The following is a 20,003-nucleotide window of genomic DNA, read 5'->3' on the forward strand; positions in this document are numbered from 1 at the left end:
AATAGTGAAAAACGAAAATGGCTGTAATTCACTATTAGGACATGCCACACACACACCAGGGCATGTCCTTCCTTATACTTACAATGCACCCTGCCCTTGGGCCTACCATAGAGGTGTCTGATATGAAGAAAAGGGAAGGTTTAGGGACTGGCAAGTGGGTGCCTTTGCCCAGTCAGCATGACAGTACCAGACTGCACGCAGGCTCTGCAATGGCAGACCTTAGACACCTTTTACAAGGCCGCTTCTGTGGGTGGCACAACCAGTGCTGCAAGCCCACAAGCAGCATTTGGATTTACAAGCCCTGGGCACACTCAGTGCACTATACTAGGGTCTGACAAGTAAACCAAATCAGTCAATCATGGAATCACTAATCAATACATTCATTTACAATAGGGAGCACTTGCACTGTGGCACTGGACAGCAGTGGCACAGTGCCCAAAGCATCTAACACCAACAAAAACATATGAGGCAACAGCAAAAATGGAAGGGAGACGCACACCAATGATGCCAGGTCTAACAAATTGTTACATCAAATATAACAAAGACACAGTACTAATCATTTTACTAAGAACACCCCTGGAGAATCTATAAAATTGCAGCAATCATACAATCCTCATTCAAATACATACACACTTCCACAACCTACATACAGTTGGCATCTAAGTAAGGCGGGGATCACAGGTGACAAAACAAACCCCACGACCAGATGGAAAGATTATATTCAGAAAACCAAGTCTGAATAATCGGTCGACGGACGTTTCGGTGGTATAAGAAGGATAATCAAACCACCTTCATCAGGACCTTTCCAGATACCTACACAGTTATCACAACACCCAGGGGATCTGCAACGACATTAAAACATAACTGTCATGAGCCCACAACTTATTTTACTGATTGGACCAAAAATGTCAAGGTAAATATGCTAAACACATGACTGACAAGCAGTAAAGATCTCTCTTCTGCCCTTCCCGGCTAAAGTCATCGAGATTGATTGATTAAAGATACCAACCACCAAGATATCATAATCCCAACACCAGTGGGAGTATCGAAATGAAAACCTCCAATAGTGAATAACAAAGAAAAGAAAATCATGCATAAAGTGTCACAAAGTATGATATGTGATAAATTACACAAAGAGATGAGATAAATAAATGAATTGAATAATTTAAATTACAATTGTGTGGTATTAATGTGAATTATTTTGACAATTGAGCCCATGAGTGATTTCATCCATAGTGTAACAGTTAGACAGGCCTAGAGGGAGCATTTGTAGTTTTGTTTTGCCTTTTTTCCCCTCTGCTCCTTGGCCTAAAAGTAAAATTGTAGAGGGGTCCCCCATTTATGCAGTTGGTTGCTTTGGTCCCTGTTTCCCTTCTTGGAACTTCTCTTTAGGGTCTCATGGGGTGCCTCCTTTTCGGCCATGGTTTATTTGCCTTGTCACCTTTGTGGCGTCCTCCCTTCTGCTTTGCGGTTTGGGGTTTGCCCTTATTGTGGCCTGGGTGCACTGTTTCTCATTTCTCTAGTTGGCTGCCTCCTTGGTGTCACTGTCTCCTTCTGCTTTCCGGGGTACTGGTTGCCGGACCTTGGTTGTGTCCCTGTTGGCTTGTCCCTGGCTTGCTGGTTGGTTTGGCCTCTTGAGTCTTCTTTTTGTGTGGCCTCCATACTGTCCTTCTGTTGTTGGCTGACTCTGGTGGTTTCTTGGTGGGTTCTCCTCTTTCATTGGTTGTTTGAAGGGTTCCTGGTGTGTGTTTTTGCTGCCCTTTATGTGGTGGCACTGTGGGTTGTTTCCCTGTTTTTCTCGCTTTTGGCTTTTCCTGCCAGTTTTTTGGGCGGGTGAGATGCTGCGATTTGTTCGGGTGCTTTCCCGGCTGTGTGCTCTGCCTGTGGTTTTCTGCGGTTTTCGCTATTGCTTCCCTTGGGTTGCTGCTTTTGGTGTGGTTTTCTAAGGGTTTTGAAAGGCTGAGTCTCTGGCTTTGGTATTCTCCTCTTGTCACGAATGGGACGAGGACAGAATGGACCTGTGGGTAATGCCCTATTACTTAGCGGTAATCTTCATCACTCCTCGTCCCATTCATTACGCCCCACCCTCCCACCTGGACAGCCAGCATTCCTGTTGAGGACGGGGTAGTTCAGACAGAATACAGGGTAAGTACTACTTATGTACTCCCAGTGGAAGGGGTTGGGGTTAGGGTCCCAGCATTCCTCTGTTCTTTTTTTCTGTCAGGTGATGTTTATCTCCACTTGTCATGAATGGGATGAGGTCAACGGGACCAGGAGTAATGAAGATTACCCGTAAGTAACAGGGCATTATTTGTTTTTAGATGACTATGTGGAAAGATGGGATTGATGGGCACGTCATAGCCTGGCACAACTTATGATAAAAAAGATGCAGACACCCAGAGCATTAGGTGGAAGTGTGCAGCATGGTGTGAGGAAGGAATCCTTTAGCATGGCAGGTGCTGAGTCATAGATGCTAACTCTGTCTCCCACATCTAAGTTTCAGAGTTGCTTGAATTCCCATGTGTATGGGTCATTGACTGTCAGTTCATTCTGGAGTGAATTTTTTACGACAAAGCTTAGATTTACTTGGATATTGGTGGTTGTGATCTGTAATACCAATAAAGGGCTACACACACAATGAAATTGAATGTTGCATAGAGAAAATTCCATTGTCTAAGGCTGATTCAACCATTTACAACCCTTTACATTCAAATTCCGTGTGATGTGCCCTAATCGACATGCTATGCTTGGATGCGGGTTCTAAACAGGTTGTGCTAAATGTGCACAAACAACATCTTACTAATGAGAGCCAACAGTACAGCACCTGCAAGGCATTCTTCTTCAGAGGTGTTGTGACCGAATTGTTTGACATGGGACCTAGGCTGATTTGTTAATGGTTGTTAATGGCACAGGCAAACTAAAGATATGATGGAATACAATTCTACAGAGAAAAAATCCAGGCATTAATGCATCCACTTTTGTCCATCAGCTTTTTCTATATCTAAGGGGGGACTGCCAGCAATGTTCATCATGAGTGGTACTGCGTGCTGATTTGTGCTACTGTAAGTCGTGGGTGGGAATAAAGGCTTCCATTTCACTCTTGCCACTTGTTCTTGCAGATGCATTATTGCTGCCTCCGGTGTGTCTTCATAGATCTCGTCAGTGAAGTGATGTTGCAGACAGACCTGTTGTGTGGAGTAGTAACATCTTTAGTGATGGATAGAATGGTGTACTGGTTTGTGGGACTGTGTGGCCCGGTCACAAAATTCAGGGCCTTATTTATGGGGATTTAATGTAGGGCAGCGCAGAAAGGCACCTTGCTGTGCTGCCCTACGTCAAAGTGAAAGGGCAGGAATGCACTGCATTTATATAATACGGTGCATTCCTGTCCTTTTCCTCAGCACAAGAGCCATTTTGCAAGCCTAGCACCAATGCAGGCACCCTTGTACCATGGTGCAAGGGTGCCTTTTTTGTCAGCAGGATTGTTTTTGTGCAGAAAGGGACACCAATCAGCACAAAAACTATGCTAGTAGCCGTTTTCCTCTTTCTATGTGTGCTGCATAATGCAGCACACATAGAAAGAGGAAAAAAGGAGGAGAAATAAACATTTCTCCTCATTAAGGTTTTGGTGCATCCCCAGGTTTACATGGGCTTGTAAATCTGGGGATGCATCAAAATCCATGGGTGCTGCGTGGGAACACCCACTGTAACGCCCTTGTAACGCCTCCCTAGCGCAGAGGAAGGCAATGCAGCAGCTTGCACTGGCTCGCCTTACTCCATATCTCTGAGGCCATTTAAAGCCACACAAAGTGGCTTTGAGTGGGCTCAGAGATATGAATTTGTAGTTTGCACCACCAGGGCATCCCAAATGGTGATGCTCCGGCGATGCAAGCGGCTCATAAATATGCCCCCCAGTCTGCAACTGACTGCATCCAGTCTTTGAGGATCACCTCTTCTTGTCTTTGGTCCACATTTCGGAGCTGTCTTTCCAGTCTGCTCTAAATGTAATTTCTCCAGTCAGTCACACAAAATAGGACTAACACTCATGTGCAGCAAAAAAATGCATGTCCTTTTTTAGGACTCTTCAGTGCCATGTACAAGGTAATGCTCTGAGCAATAGGAACCTAAAAGGTGTCTTGCAAAAACAATCTCATTTATGTTGCAAGAAGAAGTAGGAACACTCATTAGGTGTATAATATACAACAGAAAGTAACATTCCCTATGATACTGACACATAATAGCACAGTTTTGTAAAGTTTTCACAGCGGAAACTTTTCTTCTTTTCACAACCATAATGTTGTTGGACAGTACATTTGCAGTAAAAGTCCATTTTGTGACCATTGATTTAATCTGGGAAGAAAATTGGAAACAAAATGTTCTACATTTCTCTGTAAGGTGGGGATAATTGAGAGTCTCTGTGGTTTCCCATCGCTTTTCATCTTGCAGGACAGCCGCCCAGTCGGTATTTTTAGCATCCACAAAGACAAAGAACGGAATACCGACAGCCTGAAATTGGCTGCTATGTTTTAGAGCCTTCTCGGGAAAGATTATAAAAAGTTAATAGTTTTCTTATGTAGTGAAAGTATGAAATACTAAAGTTCTTTCATATCAATTCAATCGCGCGTATGTATTTGCTTGTTTTTACTGGTTAGCCCTTTCCAATGTACTTTTACAGGTCCATTGAAGAATGAAAGGTAAGAAGTGTATTTTATCACCTGGGGTCACCTGTGTTGGTGGCGGTGTTACTGGGCTGTACCTTGATGGGACCCAACTAATTCTATGCACTTTTCCGGGTACTAATCTGACACAGTGGAAAGAGGCTCTTGCTTGGATTTGCGGAATTTGTGCTCTTTCATATTCATGATTTTTGTGCACAACAGCAAATGAAGGGGCAGATTTACAAGCCCTGTGCGCCACTTTTGCGCTGCCGTTGCGCCACTTTTGTGACGCAGTGGCGGCGCAAAGCTAGCGCCATGCTGCGACAGATTTACAACGGGACGCATCTAGGGAGATGCGTCACGTTGTAAAGCCCTGCACCACATTAAACCCGCGTCAGGTTTAATCTATGCAGGGTGGGCGTTACGTCGGAAAAAGCCTCGGAAAAGTGATGTAGTGAAATCAACAAGATTTCACGCAGTCACTTTTCCGACGCTGGTGCGTCAAATCCTTACGCCTGTAAGGCGTGACGCACCATGTTAGGGATAGGGCAGGTTGGAACAGTGCTGGAGTTGCGTCGCGCTTGCGACACAACTTCAGCACTGCGCCAACCTTACGCTGGCAGATGCGTCATGCATCTGCTTCTCCTTGCACCACGATGCACCGCATTGTAAATGCGGCGCATCTGCGGTGGCGCAAGGGCAAACTTGCGTGACGCATCTTCCCTGGCGCATCCCTGCTGATTTGCAGGAATGCGCCAGGGAACGTAAATCTGCCCCGAAGAGTCTTCGACTTGGAAGGAAGAGCAGACTTCCATCTCTGCATTCGTATTTGCAGAGTACCAATATAGCAATCTTTGTCTGCTGTGAAAGAAAAAAATAGCTCATCACAAAATGGGAATCTGGGGTGCATGCATGGACGTCCCAAACCCTTGTTGGCTTTCTCCCCTACCTCCAGCTGTCACTCATGTGGTGAAGGCTGTGGATCACAGTTTCCACTTTGCCATTTACTACTGATTAGCAGGGGCAGTTGGTAATCTATCAAGGATGTGAACCAATCCTATGTTCCCTTGCAAGTATCTACAAATCATGGGACCGTTTGCGAGGAAACACCTTTTCATTGTAAGGAGCTGCAAATCTATATTGTGGGTCACAAAGACATAATGTGTGCAAGGCAGGCTTTTATATAGCAAATACCTTTGTACAACCGGCCCAGAATTTTGTATATAATAATACTGTTCTGCATTTAATGTACTAAAGGGTGAGGTATTCGTTGCCTTTTGGTGTATTGCTTTTACTTTTGGACGTGATTTGTCTTTCATTTCCATGTCTAACCATGCAAAAAAAATCCTGATCATATCTTCAAAGAAATATGTGGGATCGCTACAGTAACTTAGCCAAAATGCCTGTGGCTATTGTGACATTTTAAAATGGAATGCCTTGAAATATACATACCCCCGAAGGCTCAACATCCCCATATCCCAGACTGGAAGACTTAAATAAATGTTTAACCGTGTTCTAATTGGCAGACTAGGGGGAGAGCTCTCATTTCGTCCAGCGGCGCTAGCCTTTTAGGCCATTTCAAGCACTGTACGTTAAAAGCAGGCCTTGAAACAGATGTCTGATTGTATCATCTCCAACATCCATGTGCTGTCCAAAGGGCGACACCAAATGCAGTTTCCATGTTTAGAGTCTTTCATGAACTTGAATGCCTTTACAGTTTTAAAAGGGTTTGAGCAGACATCGCAGCTCTGAGAGAAAAATAAGTCATTTCGGTCACTTCGAAACAGCTGAATGTCACCCTTGATACTTGTTATGTTTAAACCACTATTTTACATTTAGTTGTGGCAACCACTATATAGGAAAATGCGCACAAGTGCAAGCATTTTGGTATTATTTTTACTGTTCCTGCGTTATGCATAGCCAACAGACTGCTTGGTGACATATTTCATTGTTCTAATGAGAGATGTGCATTCATGTCACTGTAATAGAATGAATTTTCACTTGAATGCGCATGGGTTACATTTCAGTAATGGGCTCCTTCATGGGTATGAAAGACCAACATTTGGCTCTGTTCCCTTCTAGCAAGTACTTATTTTCCTTTCATTGATTTACACGCACCCTACAAACATCCCTAGAATGTTCTGACTTTCATGTCATTCGTTTGTCGCTAATACTCCAACAGCCAACCAGCTCTACATGGTGGTTAGATCGTTGCCCCCCTTTCCTTCCGAAGTCAGACAGTTTTAAATGTTTGCCAGGGATTGCTCAGAGAGGGGCTTTGGTCAAGCCCATCCTTCATTGGAGCTATGGGTCAGGCCCCTTCAGCCATTGCTTTTTTGAAGCATTTTTACTGATATTGCCATTTTACAGTTGCAAAGAGGCCGAACTTTGATATTGCAGCTTCCGAGTCCCTGCTCTTGCCCTGCATGGGGGCGGGTTGCAGAAACAGTTGTTTAACCCCTTGGCTGCGGCAGGAATTCCACCGCAGCGCTGGGGGGGGGGGTTTGGGGGCAGCGCGGTGGCGCTGTGCTCATGACGGAGCCACTCCGTCATGAGTCACGGTTGAGCTGTGCTCATGACGGAGTGGTTCCGTCATGACTCCGCCCACTGCGCTAATCGCCCGCACAGGCGGGGAATTAGCGCCGCGTGGGAGGAGCAGCCGCCAACGGCCGCGGCATGACAGAACCACTCCGTCATGAGCACACAGCACCCGTGGCTCATGACGGAGTGGTTCCGTCATGAGCAGGGAAGGGGTTAACTAGTGCTGGAGTCCCTCAACCTGCCACGGTGGCAATGATGCAAAGTGGACTGCCGTCAGTTGTGCACAAGCGTGCGAGCAGGGCATAGAAAAAAGCGTAGAACACTGAATATTGTGAGGGCAAACATCTCATGTATAATGGCCATCACGTGAACATAATTATCCAAATGAGCATATTCTCCTCACAATCAATGTCAACCGCTTCTCCAGCTTCCACACCACACTGATGCATCATGGTTGCCTAAAAAGGGAAAAACAGAGTTTCCCATGGAGACTTTCCAAAAAGAACTCCTCCATAATAATAAGATCGCCCAGCACACCCCAAACATCCATACACTCTGTGGCAAAATAGTTCCCAAAGAATGTGTAGGAAACAAGCAATCCACATGTGAAATTAATCAAATAGACACAGGTCCATGCCTCTAACTACCTAAACCAACTCAAAGCACTTTGGCTGGATGCAGTGCTCTCACCACATCAACTAAAGTCAACTTCTACAAGACTAACAACACTGAAGCAAGCAGCAGAAGCCACCCACTTATCAAATCGGTCAAGTAATACACCAATCCAATCAAGAAACTACAGTCACTCTATCTACCCAAGTAAAACACTTCCAAGCATTTCTTCATCAAAACATCAACATGATCAGATCCTGAATCAACACCAGCTCAAAGCAAATATCCATGCTGCCTCTAATTACCAACACTCCACCCCAAGTGGACAGTCTAAATTCTCCTCTGACTCACATAATCCACCAACACCTTCAACTTTCTATTGAATGTCTTCAGCTCACTAACACTAGTCAAGCAGATTCAATTATGGATAACAAACATGAATCTCAACAGAATCTGTCACCAGCAGTTAGCCTACAGAAATCCAAGACTGCCTGCTTCTAGCTCACTCTCTTAACTATTCTAATTTCCTGTTTATGTTTTGCATGCAGCTACTAAGTTACTTTTTCTTGCAGGAGTCGTGGCAGGAGCAGAAATGCCTTGTGGAAATATCCACTGCACGGCATAGAGAACCTGGACAGGAAACAGTAATGATCAAAAGCTATGCAAGATCGCTTATACATCTGAACAGATAGGGAAATTGGGGATCTATTGATGCAAAGCATTTATAAAAAAGTCCAAGTTTTCTTGCAGACATCGATCCTTTTGTGGTAACTGCCAAATTCATACTTCTCATGAGAATTATGTATGCTAGAAGAAAAGATAATGATGTGATTTAGCCCACCTCTAGTGTGGTTCTCACCCACAACTTTCTAGTCTTACTCTCTCTCCACACGTTCTGGAGTCCTACTCTTACTACTGTTGTTTGCCCTTTTGGTATTTTCTCCTGCTCTGTACATGCATTCTCTCTTGTGTTTGCTCCCCTACCCTGTGCATGTGCCTCAGACCTTGGCGTTTCATCCTGCTCTATTTGCTGTTGTTTAAATATTTGATGGTGTCATCTTTTCCTTAGAGTCTGGTGCTGCTCTTTCTGCTTGCGTTTCATCCTATGATGCCTGCTCTTGTTATTTATACCACACCCTCTAGTGTCTTCTCTCGAAAATATATTTCATTGTATAGTCTATTTTCCTGGTGTATGCAAGCATGATGCGTCTAGTGATGGAGCAAGGATTCGAGAAAAAGAAACTTGCTCGTATCAACCTCTCATTAACAGACACTAACAAATAGACACCATAGATAAATAAAAGCTAACATACACACAACATTCATACACAGGGAAAAAGGCATCTTGCTTGCTTAAATAACAAAGACTAATTCGCTACGTGATTCAAAACCCGCTTGAAACCGAAATTTGCTTTGAGCATGCGCGAACCTGTTTTGTGTAAGTAACCATGTGATTAACCATGTGAGAGGAAAACTCTCAGGTATGCGCAAAGAGTTGCTAACTGTAGGTCTCGAAGTACCGCATGTCTAGCATATGCTTTACTAGACCTTCTCTCTAAAGATGATCAGATAAACACACTTATGTCCAAGCGACCGAGAGTTGTCTATCGTAGAGGCAAAACCTTAGAAGAAGTCCTGAGTCCAAGCTACATCAGGGACTCACAGACACCTATACACACATGGTTACCAGACAAACCTCTGGGTTTCCACATCTGTGGTAATTGCTGCGTAATAGGAATAAGAAATTCAGCAACAATTCACGAGAATACGCAATAAATTGCTTTATTAACTGCAATACCGATTTCACGGTATATATGATTATATGTGCCTGCCAGAAAAAATACATTGGAAGCAGTATACGCAGTTTGAAACTGCGTATACAAGAACATGCAAGAGCTATAAAAAATGGCAATGATAAATATCCAGTTTCAATACATGTTCAATGTGAACACCCCAATGACAAAAATTTCAAATTCATTGGTATCAATCATGTTAAGATGCCAGAACGTGGAGGTGATAGACAATTGATTTTGCGACAACGGGAGGCGTCATGGACATGTCGTCTTAGAACTGTGCAGTATGGTCTTAACATCTATGATGAGATGCATCACTTCCTATGATCTAATTGGGGAAGGGAGTGATCCACAAATGTCATGACTAGGTCGTGCCACATTTACCCAACTTGAGTCTATTATATAAAGACATGTTATGACAATGAATTAATATAATATTGTTCTAAACATTTTTACCGACATGTCGATACGCTGACTTTTTAAAGATACCTAACGTGTACACCAGTTCCGTCAAAATCCTGCCCATATCTTATGCACACTAATCATTAAAAAACATAAATAGATATTTCAAAGTAATGAACAAATCATATACTGTTTCAAACGGATTTGCTATGGCTTCAATATTCACGGTACTGTATTTGATGCCAACAATATATCTATTCGTGAGTTACTAAACCCGCATAATTTGTTATTGTATATTTGGAATGTTGCTCTTGATAAGTTGGCTGGCCTTGATCTGTTTACTAAGATATATGCTTCAATCACATTAGACTATTTCACCACTCTAAGATGGCCGCGCTAGTAGTCCCGACAGCTTTGTCAAAACGAACCAGGTGCCATTTAGGACACGTGATATGAATAAATTTAGTTGTTGGGTTTAAATTGTTATAAAACAGAATTAAAGAAACTAAGCAACTAACTATAAAAAGTAAAAAATTTTAAAGTTGGAATACTGCCCAGAATACTGTAATTAGCTTTCACCCTTAATTTTAAGCGATGATGTTTACAACATATGTGATTTTTACACCATTCCAAGATGGCCGATAGAGTTGCACCAACAACTTTAACAAACACTCTAAACGAGATACAGGACATGTGACCATGATATCGTCGGGCGCCGGATTTAAAAAGCCATGGTCAATACGCACACGGCTTCGCTGAAATAATGTCCTGAGTCGGTGGTTACCAGATCGTCGCAAGTAAGTTAATTAGATAGAAAATCCCTGTTCAAATGAAATGTAATATGGGCTTGGTACAGTTGGAGATTTAAAAGAGAAGGACTTCTCATATTTTTAATTAGCGTACTCGTCTAAACAGATGTATGCCGTTTTTGTCGATTCGTAATAGACGTAACCAATTCCGCGAGTATTCTACACCGATACGGGTTGGGTGGGGTATAAATACAAGAGGCACGATCTTTATGTTCGGTTGTGCGCTTGCGATTCCCCGTTACACGCGGTCATAGTTCATTTCCGAATACATGTCAAAAGATGGTGAGATTGTTTAGTACATGCGAATATGATCCCGGATGGGGCAAAGATTGCTAATTGTTGTTATGAGGCCCACATAGGCGGACATTTACATAGCACCTGTATTTTAGTTACATATGGAGCGAAGACTATTAATTAGTGTCACGACGACGTATACAAATTGAAATTTATTCTTTGATATGGAAAAACATCTCTTTTTATGTCATCTTGTAAACAAGTGAGAATAAGGAAAGATGCTTCTATGTTAATTTTGAAATTTGTCTGTCTCATTGTCACTTATTTAAAGATAATTTGGCCATATTATAAGCCCAAAATGTGACGGCAGTATTGATCCATTTATAAAACATGCTATGTATTACAGCTTTTAAAATGGAATCTATGTTTTTATATTTATTCTTAGCAATGGAACTACATGACTATGTAGTATGGTTTTATTCTTTAAATGAGTTTAGTGTATTAATAAATGGATATCACTACTGACTAATATGGTCAAGTAAAAACTATTTTGGTATGAAGATGCAAAACGTCATTAAGTACAATATTAAGAACATAACAGATATGGAATTAATACTTAAAGACTATATAAACATGTTTATTATAGAATACTTTATGACTTAGACAAAACCTGAATCGTGGAAACCATATCCAAAAGAACGGCAAGACAGAAAAGAATCATACTCATCATATCATTGAGGTATGCAAATTAGATATGACTTCAAGGGATGATATGTAATAGCGATGTAAATGTTTATTCCTGACATATGTTAAGATCACCTTATACAATGTGAAGCTATTTAGAAGTTAAATGCACATATAAAATACTCAGATTTATCGAACTGCATTTCATAGAGTCAGCTCGCATTGCATAATTTCAGCGGCATAAGACATAATTTGAGCATAGGATAGTGGCAATGAGGATATGACATTGGATGATAACAACACTATGTATTTTTTAATAAAGCTTGATGTAATCATAAAGTCCTTACCCAACATGTGATTTGTAGGCAAGTAGGATATCACATATTTGTGAGCTAAGGAACTCATGAGTTAAGGAACTCATGATATGTACTTATGAAGTTACTAATGCAGAGAATAGTTATTGCTAAGAAACAGTAACACTGATGTTTTCTCATGCCTTCTATAGGCTAGGCCCTCCGTCTGTGCTTGTAAAATGCTTTGTGAATGATATGGTCAATGTAGAACTATACAGACATGTTATGTTTTTATAAATTTTTTTGTGAAGGAATCAAAAAATGATTTTTAAACAATGTTTAGAAATGCCAACATTGAATCCTAAAATTCTTTTGTGTATGCTCTTTTGATAGCCCTGAAGAAGTCTCATGGGAGACGAAACGCGTTGGCTATGGCTATGAAAATATGAAATATGACATGGAAGAAATCTTCACTCAAAATCAATAAAGAAGAAAAGAAAAAAATGTACATGTTATATGTGTCGTATGCTTTATTAGAAGTTTACTTGTTACCTGGAAAAGATACAAAAGTGTATAGGTACTTGGAGACCTTATCACAGTACATAGTGCTGAACCTCCCGTGTATTCATATGTTGTTGTAGGACTTAGTCCCACATCGTTGAGAGTAAAGAGGGTAGTACTCTCTGGTTTCGTGCACTATCTGAACTATTTACGTTAACCACTAATATTTGTTTGGTGCGGTTCTAATCAGCCTCCACCCTCCCCTTTTGTATGTATATTGTTTCTTGGGCTGTCAGCACTAACATTTTGGGTTGAAACGTTTTTAATTATGGATTATGATGACAAACGTGAAGAACTCTTAGAAGACTTATTCAATGACAGACCACCGTCAAAGGCACCTCAGAAAGGTGCCTGTACAGATAAAAATGAGGGCCTAAAAAGCAAATTTATGAGACTGGAGAAACTAAAGTAGGCAGAATTAGGCAAATGGTGGGATGGGGCCACTCTCAAAAAATACATTGAGAATAAACGTATCCCCAGAGGACTCAGAATCCTTATCTTCCCTAACTTTGAGGATCTGGATCCTGATCTTTTAAAAGATTGGGAGGAGGGATTGTATGAAGCATCCTATAAAATGATGGGGACGCTAATCACTAATGCTGAGAGGAAGGTCACTAAGATTAAAGAGGAAATCAGAGTGTTAGAATTAGAAATTAATGAGAGCAATCTGAAGGAAACAATACAGAAAAATATGATAATCTTAAAGAAAGAGATAAGTAACTATCAACTGTATCTAAAAGAAAAGAAACATAAGAAGATCTTGAGAGATGAGGGAGATTATAGAAGGGGGCGCATTTTCACATATGCGAGGAAATATGATGACTTACCTCAGAAACCACAACAGACAGAAAAAAACGCTGGTGAAAAACCTTGCAGTGTTTCTTCAAGTAACACCTCGATTTCCTCCATGGGAAGTGATCCCGGAGAAGGAACTAGTAATACATCCAATGTAGACCCACCCTCAGTTTTTTTACAAGAGGTACGGAGGTACAGATTGGGAAACAGGGCAAGACCACCAAACGAAGACGTAGACGAAGGGGTGGCAAGAAACACAAGGTCAGGAGTAAGAGCCAGGGAACAAAACTTGGGCAACAAGAAATAGTGATGGACACTGATAATGAGACACACACTGATTCTGATATGTTGTCAATTGTTAATCTGTCTGCAAGAGCGTTGTCACCCCAGGAAGAACTTGTTCTGAGCAAGGGATTGAATTACTGTCCCACAAACAAATGTGATTTTGTAAACCTGCACACCGATTTATTCAAATTTTTACGTAAGGTAAAGATTAAAAAATACTTTGAAGAACATCCATCTGTTCACCGCACTCCTTCATTAATGTTCAATGATACCAATGTACCATCTATTGCAGAACTACACCATACACATTTACTTGCAACATTATATGACGAGGAGGAGGTTGGGGACGTGAGACAGATGGCTAACCATCTAAACATTACACAGGATTATACAATTGACAGGCGCCGCTCCGTTTTCTATTAGAGAGAAGCTCACGGTGTGTGTTCATGATAATGTGCACCCATTGTCGGGTCCGTATGACTGTGCCTGTGGCAGTTTGTCACTTGATACCCCGCCTGGGGTGCGCGCTGTGGAAAGGAATGCCCCTAATACACGTACTAAGATCTCTGAGCGTGTACTTCGCATCTGGAGTCTGAATGTGAGATCGTTGGTCAAGCACCATCAGTCCTTACGTGATATGATCGAAAAGGACTCTCCTGACCTTATCTTCCTCACTGAGACTTGGCTTCAGGATGCAGATACGGCAATAATCAATCTGGCATTCCCTCCTAATTACACAGTGTTCACTCTTAACCGCACTTCTAGAGGGGGCGGCATAGCTATGGTAATAAAATCTTGCTTCCCGGCTGAATGGAAAGCTCTTGACTTACCAGCGTGTGAGAGCGCTTCCTTTAAGGTTGCCTTCAGTCATCAGTTTACACTTAGCGGTATGCTTATCTACCGCCCGCCAGGGAACGACACTGTCTTCAAGGACGCTCTTACTGACGTGGTCAGCTCTTTAGCTCCGAGATGTGCCAATTTTAACATCGTAGGTGACCTCAATATCCATTTTGATCAGAGGTCATCAGCACCTATTAATACCTTGCTAGCGGACCTTGAAGCCATGCAAATGATCCAACTAGTTACCTCCCCTACCCACATAGGAGGTCATATCCTTGACCCCTTCTTTTCCACACTGGAGCGGGTTAGGGTCTTTGACCCGATGGTGGTAGGCTGGACTGACCATCTGTTGGTTAAAGTTTCATGCCCTATAGATGACCCACAATTTAAACCTGTGGATAGACTGATCCTTAAAAGAAATTGGCACAAGCTCAAACTGGAGGAGTTTTATAAGATCCTGGAGGCGCAGCCCCTGGGCAATCTCCTGAATGTGGAACAAGGATATGAGCAGTTTTGTAAGTGGGTCTTAGCCGCCCTCGACTCTCTTATACCGATGCGCTGGTCGAAATGTCATGCTAAAGTTCCCAGCCCATGGTATAATGACACTCTTGCCGAGCTTAAGAGAACGTGCCGGCAAGCTGAGAGGACGTGGAGAAAATCCTTTGATCCCACCTTGAAATCTTCGTATTTTGCCCAGCTTAAGATCTATCACAGGGCAATCTGTCAAACCCGGGCCGCATACTATGCTTTCGAGTTTCAGAATAGCCCCAATCCGTCTAAATTAATTTTTAAGGCTCTTAAAGACCTTATGGGGAAATGGGCCACCTCGGTAGAAATTTGCACGGACTCTCAATGTGAAAGTCTGGCATCCTTTTTCGTGGAGAAAGTGCAGGCGATCTACCGAGGATTTACGTCATCTGTGCCTGGTGCTGAACAAGCTGGTGTGATGGCTACGGTTCATGAAACCCTGTCCTTCCTGCCTGGAATGTCTGACAAGGTTTTCGATACTCTGAGCCTCAAAATTAAATCCGGTTCTCCATTAGATCCGTTGAAGCCAGAGCTATTCAGACTTCTTCCTCCCTTATGTCGTGAGCCTATACTGGACTTGATCAATCTTTCGCTCGCATCGGGCGTGGTCCCCTTTCACTGGAAGCAGGCAGTGGTCAGCCCAATTCTAAAGAAGCCTCACCTTGACCCCCTATTACCAGAGAACTACCGTCCCATCTCCCTCCTGCCCTGGACCGCCAAGTTGATTGAGGCACACGTGAACTCCATCTTGTCTGCCCACCTTTCTCGAAATAACATTCTTGACCAGAGCCAGAATGGATTTCGTGCACAACACAGCACCGAAACTGCACTGCTCTTTATGACCAAGCACTTGCGTACGGTGCTGGATGCTGGGCAGACAGCGGCGCTCCTTTTGTTAGATCTGAGCGCCGCGTTTGACACGGTGTCTCACGACATTCTGATCCAGCGCTTGGAGGGAGTGGGAATTGAGGGGACTGCTCTCCAATGGTTTTGCTCCTTCCTTTCGGACCGGTCTTTTAAAGTAGCCATTCCACCTTGTCAGTCCCCTTTCCATCCATTGGGGCTGGGGGTTCCGCAGGGCTCTGCGTTGAGCCCCACTCTGTTTAACCTATATGTGAAACCGCTGGCTGCAGTTGTCAGACAATGTGGCCTAACCATGACATCGTACGCCGACGACACGCAGCTGGCGGTGACACTCAGCGGTGACCCCGAGGTGAATGCTCCCAGATTCCGTGCAGGACTCATAGCCGTGGCAAATTGGATGCAAACTAACTCTTTGCAGTTAAATGCCAAAAAAACCGAGGTCCTGATATTAGGAAAGCAGGCGGAGCTCTGGGGAGACCAGTGGTGGCCTCCAGAATTGGGGTGACTCCCATCCCAGCTGCTGAAGTTAAGAACTTGGGGGTTTGGCTGGATCCCACACTCTCTTTCACCAGCCACACGAAGAAGGTTGCAGCTACCTGTTATGGTATTCTGCGAGGGCTGAGACCGGTCCTCAAATTCTTCTACCCCCCTACTCGGCAACTGGTGGTCCAAGCCTCCATTCTTTCTCGACTGGACTATGGGAGTGCGCTGCTGCTTGGAGTGAATCAGGCGGAGGCTACCAGATTGCAAAGGGTGCAGAATGCCGCGGCGCGAGCCATCGTTGGCCTGCCTAGACAGTGCTCTGTCTCTGCAGTTTTGACCTCTCTCCACTGGCTGCCGGTCAGACAGAGAATTAAATTCAAGGCTCTGTGCCTGACATTTAAAATCTTGAAGCTTTCCTCCCCTCCAGCCCTTGCTAAGCTTGTTTCCTCCTATGTTCCTACGCGGTCCCTTAGATCGAAATCTCTCCATCTGTCGGTTAATACACGGTTTAGACTGAGTAGGATGGGAGGTCGCTCTTTTCGAGTATTAGCGGCAGGATTATGGAATTCTCTCCCTGTCCATATTCGAGCCTTGAACAATCTTACTTCCTTTAGGCGCGCCATAAAAACTTTTTTGTTCACAACCACTGACTGATTCCCTCCTTTTCCTTCCCAGCATCGATTTGTTGTGTTGTGGTACCTGATCAGGCGCCGGGACGCCCCTTCGCTGGGGCAGCTGTGCGCCTTATAAAAACTACTAACATAACATAACATAACAGTGGCTTACGATGTAGTTCTAAATTTATACCACCACAAATGAGGAACTCAGCCATAGATGAATTTCATAAAAATGTAACAAAAGATCTTTATGCATTAGAGGATTCATACTATAGTAAACGTAGATGCGCATTCTCAAAAAATCTCAGTAAGGCAGAGAATGAGTTATTACTATCCTTAAAAAATGACAAGGAGTTGGTTATAAAAGAGGCGGATAAAGGTGGAAACATCGTCCTTATGAATCGAACTGACTACCTCCAAGAAATAGAAAGACAACTTAATGACATTAACTGTTATGACAAACTGAAAATGAATCCCATGCCTAGGATAGAAGGAAATATCAATGCACATTTATGGGACTGGCATGAATCCAGTCTACTGACGGATCTTGAAGACAAATTTTTACAGGCACACCACTCTCGGTCACCCTGTATTTATGTCCTACCTAAAATCCACAAAGGGGGCCCTTTTCCACCAGGGCGCCCCATTATTTCTGGAAATGGAGGACCAACTGAAAATATGGCCAAATATGTAGATAACTTTCTTCAACCCATTGTGAAGAATCTCCCCTCCTATCTTAGGGATAGCTCTGACCTTCTGTGTAAACTTGAAGACTTCAAGTGGGACCAGGACAACCTACATTTTGTTACAATGGATGTAGAAAGTCTCTACACCTGTATTCATATTAGGGAAGGAATGAGAGCCCTTAAACACTTTCTCTTTAGGAGAGGCGCACAACATCTAGAACACACAGACATGCTCTTGGACATGGCGGAGATGATCTTAACACACAATGCTTTTCTACACAATGGAGAATGGTTCTTACAGCGACGCGGGACTGCGATGGGCTCCAGATTTGCTCCTTCCTATGCCAACCTCTTTATGGGGCTGTACGAGGTGGAGCATGTCTGGGGCCAAGGCGCCCAAACCTGGGTCCACAATGTAATTTTTTATGCTCGCTACATCGATGATATCATCATGATATGGCATGGCACTATTGAACAGCTAGAGGAGTATCATATTTACCTTAATGCAAACAGCTTTAATGTAAAGCTTACTATCCAGCATTCTTAAACAAATATAGAGTTTCTAGACTTAAAGCTGTTTGTCATGGATGGAAATATACACAGTGACATATATAGGAAGAGAACTGCCTGCAACAGCTACCTGCACGCTACTAGCGCGCATCCACGATCTACCATAGAAGCCATTCCTTATGGTGAAATGGTTCGTGCAAGTCGCAATTGTAGTCTGGAAACTGACTTTAGAAGTAACATCAATAAAATCAAGATCAGATTTAGACAGAGAGGCTATAACCAGGCATGTTTAAATAAGGCTGAAAAGAGGGCTATGACCCTTAAAAGGAAAGTGCTACTGGTTGCGAAAGGCACAAACGAACCAACCAAAGAAAGTAATGAATCTGGGATACTTTTCATTACGGAATATAATGCTCAGAGTCATCTTGTATACAATATCTTAAAGAAAAATTGGCACCTTCTCTCTAAAGATGATCAGATAAACACACTTATGTCCAAGCGACCGAGAGTTGTCTATCGTAGAGGCAAAACCTTAAAAGAAGTCCTGAGTCCAAGCTACATCAGGGACTCACAGACACCTATACACACATGGTTACCAGACAAACCTCTGGGTTTCCACATCTGTGGTAATTGCTGCGTATGCCAGTTTGGCATTAATAGGAATAAGAAATTCAGCAACAATTCACGAGAATACGCAATAAATTGCTTTTTTTAACTGCAATACCGATTTCACGGTATATATGATTATATGTGCCTGCCAGAAAAAATACATTGGAAGCAGTATACACAGTTTGAAACTGCGTATACAAGAACATGCAAGAGCTATAAAAAATGGCAATGATAAATATCCAGTTTCAATACATGTTCAATGTGAACACCCCAATGACAAAAATTTCAAATTCATTGGTATCGATCATGTTAAGATGCCAGAACGTGGAGGTGATAGACAATTGATTTTGCGACAACGGGAGGCGTCATGGATATGTCGTCTTAGAACTGTGCAGTTTGGTCTTAACATCTATGATGAGATGCATCACTTCCTATGATCTACTTGGGGAAGGGAGTGATCCACATATGTCATGACTAGGTCGCGCCACATTTATCCAACTTGAGTCTATTATATAAAGACATGTTATGACAATGAATTAATATAATATTGTTCTAAACATTTTTACCGACATGTCGATACGCTGACTTTTTAAAGATACCTAACGTGTACACCAGTTCCGTCAAAACCCTGCCCATATCTTATGCACACTAATCATTAAAAAACATAAATAGATATTTCAAAGTAATGAACAAATCATATACTGTTTCAAACGGATTTGCTATGGCTTCAATATTCACGGTACTGTATTTGATGCCAACAATATATCTATTAATGAGTTACTAAACCCGCATAATTTGTTATTGTATATTTGGAATGTTGCTCTTGATAAGTTGGCTGGCCTTGATCTGTTTACTAAGATATATGCTTCAATCACATTAGACTATTTCACCACTCTAAGATGGCCGCGCTAGTAGTCCCGACAGCTTTGTCAAAACGAACCAGGTGCCATATAGGACACGTGATATGAATAAATTTAGTTGTTGGGTTTAAATTGCTATAAAACGGAATTAAAGAAACTAAGCAACTAACTATAAAAAGTAAAAAATTTTAAAGTTGGAATACTGCCCAGAATATGTAATTAGCTTTCACCCTTAATTTTAAGCGATGATGTTTACAACATATGTGATTTTTACACCATTCCAAGATGGCCGATAGAGTTGCACCAACAACTTTAACAAACACTCTAAACGAGATACAG

Source organism: Triturus cristatus, chromosome 9 (genome assembly GCF_964204655.1).
Source record: "Triturus cristatus chromosome 9, aTriCri1.1, whole genome shotgun sequence".
NCBI lineage: Eukaryota > Metazoa > Chordata > Amphibia > Caudata > Salamandridae > Triturus > Triturus cristatus.